This window comes from Enhydra lutris, unplaced genomic scaffold (assembly GCF_002288905.1).
Source record: "Enhydra lutris kenyoni isolate GAN:26980312 unplaced genomic scaffold, ASM228890v2 scaffoldscaffold10, whole genome shotgun sequence".
NCBI classification, from domain to species: Eukaryota; Metazoa; Chordata; class Mammalia; order Carnivora; family Mustelidae; genus Enhydra; species Enhydra lutris.
The window spans coordinates 43,384,046-43,392,828 of NW_019154094.1; the positions used below are offsets into that span (position 1 = coordinate 43,384,046).

Here is an 8,783-nt window from a genome sequence, read left to right on the forward strand (position 1 = left end):
TGGGCCCAGAGTGGGAGGGACACTAGGGGACACCCAGCCATCACAGCCTCACAGTGCTTTCCCAGCCCAGATCCTCATGTGAACCAGGAGGGAGGCAGAGAGGGGATTATTGTCCTATTTTATAGACAGGGAAACTGAGACCCACAAATGGGAAAGAACTTGCACAAGGTCTCAAGGCAGCTCAGGGGCAAGGCTGACTCCAGAGCCCTGACTCTTGATTCAGGTGCTGCTTACCCTCCCCTGTTGCCCCACTTTGGAGGAGGGGACTGAGGTGGATTTCAACAGGTGGCAAAAGGCAGAATGGGACAAAGGTTTACTAGAGGAAGTGGGTGGCAGGCAGTTGAAGGGGTAGGAAGCCTGTGAGGTTGGGGAAAATCATCCTGGACTTGAATGTCAGGCGAATGGCCCTTTCCCTGTAGGTAGACTGTAGCCTTGTGCCTATGAACCACAAAAACAGGCCCAGGGCAGTAAAGGGGTTAAGGGAATTGGAAGCAGAAACAGCAGCTGTGCAGAGAACAGAGCTGACTAAGGGTGGACGCTTGTTTTTGCCTACCTGGGATTGAAGCCCCTTCTTCTGGAGGTTATACCAAAGTCCTCCAGAATCTCCTTTGGCTTCCCAAGCCACCCCAAACAGGCATACACCCTAATTTCAAATGTATCCTGGTTTGGCTGACACAGCTTCAGGACAAGCAGTCACTGCCCTGTACCCAGGTAAGACCATCAGCCTGTCCCTTTTGGGAATGTGACTTGTGACACAAATTTAGTCTCTCACGGTTCTGTAGGTGAGAAGTCTAACTCAGGTATCCCTGGGGTCAGCAGGACCGCATTCCTTTCTGGAGCCTCTAGCAGAAAATCCGTTTCCTTGCTCTTGTTCCTTGCTGCTGCTGTTTCTCTAACACCTGTACTGACTGAGCCAGCCAGGTGCCCCTTTCCTCTTCCACTTTTAAGGACCCTTGTGTCACTGTGACATTGAGCCACCCAGGTCATTCAGGATCAACTCCCTGTGTTAAGGTCAGCCAATGAGCAACGTTACTTCCATCTGCAATGTGAATTCTCCTTTGCCATGTAAGCTTACTTAGTCCGTTTCCAGAGATTAGGATGCAGACATCTTTGGGGGCCATTATTCAGGCTGCCATAGTCTCTAACCCCAGTGCCTGCCACAGCCTGGAACCCTGCAGAGGCTGAACATCTTTCTTAAACCAGTTTCCCTCTCTGACTCCATCACACTCCTGGGCCCCCAAACTCCAAAGATAGGAAGGATGCCCTGGCTCCTTTCCCCTCAGCCAGCCAAAGCCCAAGCTTGTCTCATTTTCCCTTCAAGAGGCCTGGTCTTTCTGTTCCCACTGCCTCCTTCCCATGAGAGCTAATAAGGGAACTGAGGGCTCTGAAGTTGGTTGTTACTGTGCTCTTATCCCTGTCCCTTAGATGCCTGGTTCCTCTCAGCCTCAGTTTCCCATCTATAAAGTGGGGTATTAATATATGTCCCTGAGAGTGTTGTGGGGATTAAATGATATTGTGCCTATAACAAGCCCAGAATAATGGCACTTAATAAATGAGAATATCCCCTCTCCTTGCCCATGCTCAATGTCTCCCCAATTTGGCTAATAATCCAATTTCCTTAGGAGCACTGTTGACAGGGCAGATTTCCAGCTCTTCTCCTTTGGAGGTTTCCACTCAGGGAGCTGCAGTTAGGAGCAAAGTTAGGGTTAGGTTGTGGCTCAAGGAAGTTTGCATTGTTGATAAAACCACCACATGCTAGGCAGAGCGTGGTCCACTTAGACTACCAGAACCTCTCCCTGCCTGCCTCTGGCCTCGCCCCTCCAAAACACATTGCTGGATTGCCTTAGGCTTCAGTTACCCCATATGTAGAAGCTGGGCTGCCTTCTGTAAGGTTCTTTCAGCTCTGGCATTCTAGCGCTCTCCTCCAGTTAATGTCTACCTGATTCATCCAGTTAGCAAAGAACTTTGAGACTCGGTTGATATGACCTGCAGGAAGGCCCAGGACAGCATGTTCTAACAATAAGATGCATCTAGTTTCTTGTGGGGAACAGCAAGCCATTGAAATGCCCCAAGATTTTGTGTTCGAAGAAGTTTGTGTGATACTGCTTTCCATAGCCCCCACCTTGGAGTTCTAAAATGTGCGATTGCATATTAAAGCCTCTGAAAAGGCCTGCAGAAGAGAAAGCTCTGTTACCCTATTCCTATGCTTCCCCAAAGCATGCAAGAGCATAGCTCTTTTCCCCCAGAATATGGTTCAGTGTATTTTGGAGCAGCTTTGGGAAATGTCACAGACTTCAATCCCTGACATTTTCCAGGTCAGCCTTTCCATCTTGGAGTCCAGGCCTGGGCACTATTGCTGCACATTTTGGACAGTGCCAATGCCCAGGTCCGGAGCTGTTCTATCCCGCCATTAAGACAGTTAGGGAGGGGAATTAATCAGAAACAGACCCTCAGAAGCCAGGGGCCTGGAACAGAAATGGTCTTTTCATCAGCTTCTGGGATCCCAAGGTGTGGCTCATAAGTCCTCTCAGCACCGCCAAGGCAGGGACAGGGGTGGGGGAGGAAACTGACTCAACCATCATAAGACCAAGAGCCTTGTCCTGGCCGTGCCTCCAACCCACCCTGGGCCCTTGGGCACATCACTTCCACCCTCTAAGTTTTTATTCTCATTTGCAAGACAGATAATAACATCACTCTTGTTATTCACATTTTGGAGTGCATATGGGATTGTGGACAGGAAAGTACATGGTAAAATTATCATGCCTTTTGCCGGGACATTATACTGAGAGGTATCTTAATTAAGTCACTGAGGCAATGGGGTCTGACAGAGCCCATTCATGTCGTGCTTTATCACTTTGCTTCCCAGCTCTGTAATAAATCTTTGGGTAAATCACTTTACCTCTGTAAGCCTCAGTTTCTTTGTCTGTAAAATGGGGATTAGTGTTCTTGTTTGCAGGGTTGCTGTGAGGATTGAAATTAAAAAGACTTTACTTCTGAGCTCCCTGGGAAGAGGAATCATGTTTTTCTTGCTCTCTACTACATTTTAGTCCCTGGCATAGACAAAGTGCTTCATAAAAAGAAGTGGAAGAGTACTGAATTTAAGAGCTTAGAGAAATGCCAGCCTACAAAGTTTCTTTAGGATCTCCTTCTTTCCTTTATACTACTTGTTCATACCCCTTCTTCTTTAACACTCTCCCCCTTCCTGTCCCAGGCTCACCTCACCCCCACCCCACCCCCAGCTTCCCAGGTTTGGTGGTCTCTCCCTTTCTCCAAGCTACAATTCCACAGAGTTGTAGCCAGGACACCAAAGCCAAGCCCCAGAAAGGGAAAGGGACTTGCCCAAGGTCACACAGCAAGGCATCTAGATATGAACTCAAATCTGAGTCTGAAGTCAAGCATGAGGGGAACCTCACAGAGAGAAAGAAGGGAGATGCCTCAGTTTCCACCTCCTCCACCATCTTGTCTCAAGTCTGTCCAGGCAGTTTAATGGTGGGATAACAACCCACAGTGACCCCAGCCAGTGGACCATGAGCCAGATGGACCCGTTATGAATCTACATGACCCTTTGGCCACAGCACACCCAACAAAGCAGCCAGGGCCTAAGGTTGCCTCTGAGCAGTACACCTAGGCCGAACCTAGAAGGTTAAAAAGGGACAAAGTTGGGAGGCTTAGGTGGCTCAGTTGGTTAAGTGTCTGCCTTTGGCTCAGGTCATGATCCCCGAGTCCTGGGATCGAGTCCAACATTGGGCTCCTTGCTCAATGGGAAGCCTGCTTCTCCTCTGTCTGCCACTCCCCTGCTTGAGCTTTCTCTCTCTCTGACAAAAAAAATAAAATCTTTTAAAAAAAATAAATAAAATAGAAAAATAAAAAGGGACAAAATCAAGTTGTACAGAAAGAGGATGGGTGAACCCAGCTTGGAGGCCGTTCATACAGAAAGACCTAGGAGTTTTTAAAGACCCTCTGAAAGATAAGTAAATGTTAGCACAAGCATCTAACTTGGTGTCCAGCAGATAGCAGGTGCATAACCATTGTTTGTTAAAGTGTAATATGAGCCAACAAAGTGATAGAGCTACAGAGCAAAGCTAACACACCCTTAGGTCATATTAACAGAAAGACAGAGACTACAGTGAAGAAGGTGACCCATATCTCACCATCTCCCATCCTATGTTCAATCCTGGGTTCTGAACAGAATAGGGTCTGGACAAACAGATAATCCAGGGGATGTGTGGGGTATTAAGATCAAAGCCAAGAGAAGTGGCTGGAGGAACAGGAGCCAAGGGATAAGCACTGCACGGACAAACTTGGTCACTGTCCCCCAGTATCTGCAGGGGTTCCTGCAGGACAAAGGGACCACATGGGGCTGTGAGCTCCAGAGGCCAGGACCTTGGGATGTCACCAGGGCAGATGCCAGCTCAATCTATAAGAACAATTTTCTAAAATTCTTTAGAATTTTGGTTTGGTTGGTCATGGGCACCCTGCCATGAAGGGTGGCAGAGGTTGGCCTAGATGTCCTTAGCTCAGAACCTACCAGTCTCTCAAATTATAACCTCCAAAGTACAGGAGGGACATATTAGTCCATCTATTTCTACTAAACTTCTAACTAAAAATAGCTAACAGTATATAGTTCAACCCTGATGTGCACCCTTGGCTATATGTCAGATACTGAATGTCATGCCTTCTAAGTGGGCATCCCAAGCCCAGTGGGAAGCCCCACAATAGGTCTGCTGTGACCCTGTCTTTCATTTCTCTAGATTCATCCTATTACCATATATTGCGATACACTGGTGCCAGGTTGGGTGGATCTGAGGCTCAAACAATGCATTTTAACGGAATCAACTTCTACAGAGTAGAAAAATGGCTTCAAAGAGTCCCTACAAAGAAGCCACAGATGGAGATAACTCTAATCCAGAAAGTGCAAGCAAGCAGCAGGAAAAGTGCAGCACAGACTGCTAGCTGCTCCTCGCTCAAGGCCTTTATCAGCCACCTTACCATGTTGAAAATAACAATGAATGGGATCTCATACACGTGGAGAGGTAATTTCAGTAAGCAATACACATGTGAATGTCCACGGCAGCTTTATTCATAATAGCCACAAAGTAGAAACAACCCAAGTGTCCATTAACCAATGAATGGATAAATAAAATGTGATACAATTGTATAACACCATTCAGCCAGAAAGAGGGATGAAGTCCTGATGACACGCCACAGCATAGATAACAATACAATGTGTATTGCTTAATGAAATTCCAATAGGAAAACTACTCGGAATGTGGACTTCCATCCACTATTTTTGTGATTAAATTCACACTGAGTGTATATTGGGCCTTTAGACATTAGCTAATCATCACAGTCCTTGTATATCATTTCCAAATCTATAAATATGTATCTGTTAGGGGTGCCTAAAGCTTTTTTCTTTGGAAGGCTGTGCAATCTAGAAGTGTGACTGGGGCGCCTGGGTGGCTCATTCAGTTGGGCATCGGACTCTTGATTTCAGCTAAGGTGGTAATCTCAGGGTAGTGGGATTGAGCCCTGCTTCAGGCTCTGTGCTGGGTGTGGAGTCTGCTGTGGAGTCTGCTTGGAATTCTGTCTCTCCCTTTCCCTCTGTCCCTGCCCATATTCCCTCTGTCCCCCGCCCCCCCCCCAAAAAAAGAGGGAAAAAAAAAAGGCATGGCAAACACTGCTTCAGATCCTTGGACACAGCTAAACACTAGGGGATGTTGCTCTCTGGTGGGGTTTCAAGGTTGAATCAGATTTGTTTCAGATTTAGAAACTAAGAAAAACTAGGGGGGAGTGAGCCCCCTAGTAAAAATTTTTGAGCCCCTCCCCCACATTTGAAGATTAATGGGAAGAAACCTAAACCTCTTAAAAGGTTTTCCCCAGCTCTGACTCTCCAAGGTGGGTGCCTATTTAAACAGCCAGAGCCATTCCAGCCTCCCTTCTCATTCTGTTACCAAAGTTTCTCTCTTTTTCATCTTTTTCTCTTGTCTCTCTCTTTCCCTCTCCCCACAACACAGATGCAGTTTGGCAACAGGGAAAACCAGAAAGGAGGAGTCCAGTTCTAGAGAAGGAGCTTGCTGGGTCTTGAACGTCAGACAGACCTGGATTGAGTTCCCACCACTACCCTCCACTAAATGGGATCACTGCACACCACATTCATTCTCAGAGCCTCAGAGCCGTCCCCTGGAAAAGCATGCCTACAACTCAACAATAAAAGGACAACCTAATTTGAAAATCAAAAGATTTGAACAGACATTTCTCTAAAGAAACCGTCAGTAGTACCTGGAATAATGCTCGACATCTCTTTATTAAGAGAAACACAAATCAAAAACACAATGAGAGAGGCGCCTGGCTGGCTCATTCGAAGGAGCATATGACTCTTGATGTCAGGGTCATGAGTTCGAGCCCTATGTTGAGCACAGATATTACTTAAATAACTAAAACTTTAAAAAGACACAAAACAAAACCACAATGAGATTCTGCTTCATACCCTCTAGGATGGCTACGATAAGAAATCCAGATAATAACCAGTGCTAACAAGGATGTGGAAAATTGGGAGCCTTCATGTAGAGTTGGTGGAATTGCAGAATGGGATAGCCCCTTTGGGAAAGCTTAGTGACTTCTCTAAATGTCAAACATAAATTCACCATATGACCCCGCAAGTCCACTCCTAGGTATACATCCAACAGAACTGAAGACGTATGTCCACACAAAAACTCCTCTCACATGAATGTCCACGCAGCTTTATTCCTAATAGCCACAAAGTAAAAACAACCCAAGTGTCCATTCACTGATGGACAGATAAATAAAATGTGATACAATCATACAACACCACTTGGCCAGAAAGAGGGATGAAGTCCTGATGACATGCCACCGCATGGATAAACCTTGAAAACATGATGCTATGTGAAGGAAAAAAAAAAAAAAAAAAAGCCAGTCAGAAAGGAGCACCTGTTAAATGATTCCATTTATATAAAATATCCAGAATAAGCAAATCCACCGAGATAATCCACAATGCAGATTAGAGGTTGTCAGGGGAAGGAGGAAATGTGGGGTGACTGCTAAAGGGTCCGGGGTTTATTTGGGGTGATAAAAATTCTAAATTCTAAATTAGTGGTGATGGGTGCACGACTCTAAATACACTAAAAAACACTGACTGGTACACTTGAATAGTGTGAATTTGATGGTATGTGAATGATATCTCAATAAAGTTGTTATGGAACGAACAAAGAATGAGGAAGACTCCCCCCAACCCCCCCACCAGGTCCAGCACGCACCACCCCCCCACCCCGCGGCGGAGCCGGAGCAGGAGGGAGAGCAGAGAGCGCTCTAGGAGAGTGGCCTGAGGGGATTTCACAGCACAGGTTTAGAGGCATTTTAGAGGGCTGCACTAGCCCCAGTTCCACGGGTTTCAGAGACAGAAGAGGGCCCATTACTTACAGGTCCGCTTGGTTTGGACCCCGGACAGAACACCGCATCCTTCCCTCACCACAACTCCCCCTAACACACTCCTGACTCAACTTTTCTGGCAGTTTCTGAACAAAGCAGCATAAAATAATAAGCACATGACTCTCATCTTTTGTTCCCCTTACCAAAAACGGATTGGCTGAAGGCCTGAAGGCTACCTCTGAGGAGAGGAGCTGGGACGCTCCCTAACGAACGGAGAGGCTCCCGGGACCATGGTGGCTGCGTTAGAGGGGCGGGACTGAGGGGGCGGGACTGAGGGGGGGCGGGGGGCGGGGGGGAGGGGGGGCGGGGGGGCGGGGGGCGGGGCTCCCTCCCAGGGCCCTCAGCCTGGGTGAGCCTCTGACAGGCAGCAGCGCTCCCTTCCCCCACGGCCCGGCTCTGCAAGTTCAGCGTTTTCTCCCCAGAGGTGCCATTGAGCCCAAGGCAGAAGAGACGAGTGGCCTCCTCATCTTCTCGAGTCTATCAGGCCCAGCCCAGAGGGCCCAGGGCGCCTTCGGAGGAGATGTCCGGAGGGCAGCTGCCTTCACGTGCTAGTCAAAGCACAGAAACTGGGATGTTTTGGGGGGAAACACCTTCGTCCTCCCAAGTGTTTGGTCCTGCAAGGGCAGAGTGGACGAAGCTTTCAGAGATCTAGTTTGGCCCTTCATTTCACAAATGGGGAAACAGGCTCAGAGCCATCAAAGATTTTTCTGAAGGTCCCGCAGCAAGCTGGCGACAGAAACAGGAGTTGGTCACCTGCTATGGCCAGACAAGGGCTGGCCCAATCCTCAAAACAACCCAGGGAGGTGAATATTTGTCCTCCTCCCCTGACACCTCCAGATATGGAGACTGAGGTGCTCACCCAGCTAGGAAGGTGCAGAGCAAATCCAGGTCCACCTAGGAACCACAAAACATCAGGCCGGTGGAAGAGCCTGTTCTAAAAATTAACCCTTCTCCCCGCCCCTCACCCGGCAGGTGTCCCAGTACCTGTGGTCTGGAGGCCCGTGTTGGCTGCCAGGAGAGCCGTGTGTGGACTGTGCCGATGCCAGACTGGGCCGGGGAAGAGGGCGGCAGGAGAGGCCAGGCCACACCCCCGTGACAGGGAGGGGCGGGGCATGAGTTGCCCTGGGTCACGCTCTCGTTCACCCGGGTGGCATTCCTTCCCGCTGGTACTATCGGGGCCCCAGGCCTTCCTGTCTGATTTGAAATTTCCACATGACACCCCAGGCACAGCAGATGAGGCAGCTAAACCCCTAGAACCACCCCCTGAGCATGGCCATGACTGCTTAGTCAGGGGGCAGCGATGTGTGGGGTAGTTGTACCAGGCTTGGCTGGGCCAA

The 8,783-nt window shown here is 48.5% G+C and overlaps 1 protein-coding gene across 1 annotated transcript in view; it reads right to left on the minus strand.

The window, feature by feature from the left end:
• LOC111144061 (transmembrane protein 40) overlaps positions 1–8,488 on the minus strand; it is a 33,476-nt gene extending 24,988 nt beyond the window's left edge. Inside the window, exon 1 of the mRNA XM_022498149.1 lies at positions 8,431–8,488. The gene's annotated coding sequence lies outside the window, so the exon portion shown is untranslated. The remainder of the gene's footprint in view (positions 1–8,430) is intronic.
• Positions 8,489–8,783: the final 295 nt, after the last annotated feature.